At 40.5% G+C, this 2,425-nt stretch overlaps 1 long non-coding RNA gene across 1 annotated transcript; it reads left to right on the top strand.

The window, feature by feature from the left end:
* The first annotated feature begins 218 nt into the window (after window positions 1-218).
* On the top strand, window positions 219-1,254 carry LOC110013807 (uncharacterized). Its single transcript, XR_002875289.2, has 4 exons — window positions 219-339; window positions 414-483; window positions 610-694; window positions 1,047-1,254. It is a non-coding gene; the product is annotated as an uncharacterized LOC110013807 (long non-coding RNA).
* The last annotated feature ends 1,171 nt before the right edge of the window (window positions 1,255-2,425 follow it).

Below are 2,425 nucleotides of genomic sequence, written 5' to 3'. Positions count from 1 at the left end.
AGAATTATGGTATTCATGCATATGTCTTTAGTTTGTTTTATTTTTGATAAAACAATGTATGGCGTATGTCTCAACCATTCAGAAAGCAACAAGAAATTACATTTGCGCTGATCAATTTCCCATTTCCACGTCGATTATTACCGACATCTGTAGCTTGTCAGATGCAATTAAATGGATGGAAATAAAATGCGTAATGACGCACAATAGCTGATCTTGCGCTCTTAGGAGATGTGGCAAATGGAATAATTGCTGGCAAACGAGGACGAATGGCTTATGAGCTGGTTCCGACTTCCTCGAGCCGTCCTGTTGGACCTCTGCGGGCTTTTGGGCTTACCCAGAGTAAGGCTCACACAGACCAAGTTAGTTCTGTTTTAGAAATCTTCAGTCGTAATAGTTTCACATTGCTTTTTTAGGAGTTACTGCACCATCTGCTGGTTGGAGTCCCACATGGAGAATGAGCCCAACAACATCTATACTTAGCAGGTTAATATAAACCTTACAAGAATCCTTGGTTCTACCTAAAGAATCAGGGTGATTGATCTTCATCAATTTCTAAGAGTAATTTCACTTTATTTTTATTTATTTTTTTGCTCTTTCTTTTATTGACAGTGCATTAGACAGTTTCTGGGGTAGTGGTGGGCCTGTAGTGAAGCTTTGGCGTAAATTCTATGAGAAAGATCTGCCTCTCTTCCAGGTAAGCTGGGTTCTTACGTCACTCACTCTGCACGCCACTCAATCAAACCCTCACTCTGAACCAACCCTGTTCCTTGTGGGCTACTGCTCGTTTTGCAGGCAATCTTGCTTCAGTAGATGTTGATTAGCTGGATTGAATCAGCCCAGTTTCTGATTGACTGAACACACCTGATCCAGGTGAGCAGCAATTACTGAAGCAGGGTTCGCTGGAAATCAAGCAGGGCAGGAGGCCTAAGGAGAACAGGGTTGTTGACCTCTGAACCAATGGCTATATTCCCCACTTTTTCTTCTCAGACAATCACAATCATATTTTTGCTTTTATATTAATGGACATTTATCTCTCAACATTCCAGATGGTTTTACCGGCTCTCTTCGACCCTGTCATCCACCTGGACAAATGCTTTACTGTTTCTTCCTCTATGGTCCAGGTTTATCCTACCAGCCTGCAGGATGTCACAGTCGAACCGTCAAAGACTATGGACTTGTTTTATGCACATCTTTTTTATCACAGCTATTTTTTTTTTATTTGCATTCCTAAGACCTCTCCTTATTGAAATGCAGATAAAGACTTCACTTATGTAAAACCACTATAAATAATTAATAAATAAAGCTAACAGAAAAAAAACGTTTGCACCATATTTATTTCTGCATGTTTTTTCTTTGTTTGTGAGAGGTTTATTGACAGAATTTCTTTATATTTATTTTTATTTAAATTTTTATTTCCGGTGCTTCCTCAGCTGGAACCTCTCCCTCTGGGTCGGCTGCTGTTTAGCTGCTGCAGCTCTAGATGGAAACCTGCATCGCCGCTTAACTGTGGTGCAGTTTTCCCAGAGAGAAAGGTCCAAGTTATTAGCGTTTCCAACATCTTGTTTTCATGCTCAGCCTGTTCTCATTGTCTTTCCCCATCAGATAGGGGGTGGGAGTTGTGAAAGGAATGGGGGGTTGTGTGTAGGTAGTTTTTTTTTCCCGTGCTTGTTTATTTTAATTTTCATGCTTGTTTTTATATTACTCGTGCTGGTTTGTGATGCCTTCCGTCTGTGAAACCAGGGTTCGAATCCGGGCTGCTCCCTATTCCCTTCTCTGCTGCTGTGCCTGTCCCAAGCCCGGTTGGATTGAGAGGGTTGCGTCAGGAAGGGCATCCGGCGTAGAAACATTTTCAAGTTCACCATGCGACTCATTTATGTGTTTCGCTGTGGCGACCCCTGATGGGAGAAGCCGAAAGTCAAAGAAGATCTTTGTTTTAATCTAAAGAATTTTGTGTGTCATGCTTTTATATGAAAGTGATTTACAAATAAAGTTTGATTGATGTTTGATTTGAGAAAAAGTCAGTTTCTTTCTTATTTTCAGCTTCCCACAGTGACTGCCTTCAGTGAACATCCAACTCATGGTCACCTCTTCAACCACAAACCTTATGGGGGGGAGAATGATGTGCGTTAGTAATGCTGTTCTGCTCAAAGACAATTCTGAAAGCAAACCACCACAAATGAACAACTAAATGTTGCTTTCATATTTTTTATTTTTTTGGTTGGGGTGGTTGGGCCAGTTGTTCAGTGTGTCACCCAGGATGGATTATCTATTCTAGAATATTTTAAATGTCAAATTTGAAGATGAATGTCACAGAACACCTGAAAATATGTTTAGTGTTTGGGGATTTCTCGTTTTGACTTCCTTGTAAGAAAGACTTTAGGCACAGGTAACTCAAAGTTTGGAAATGCAAACCTGAATGGATTAG

Source organism: Oryzias latipes, chromosome 18, assembly GCF_053564925.1.
Source record: "Oryzias latipes strain Hd-rR chromosome 18, Olatipes_Hd-rR_3.1".
In the NCBI taxonomy this organism is placed as follows: Eukaryota; Metazoa; Chordata; class Actinopteri; order Beloniformes; family Adrianichthyidae; genus Oryzias; species Oryzias latipes.
This window is presented reverse-complemented; position numbering and strand designations above follow the sequence as displayed.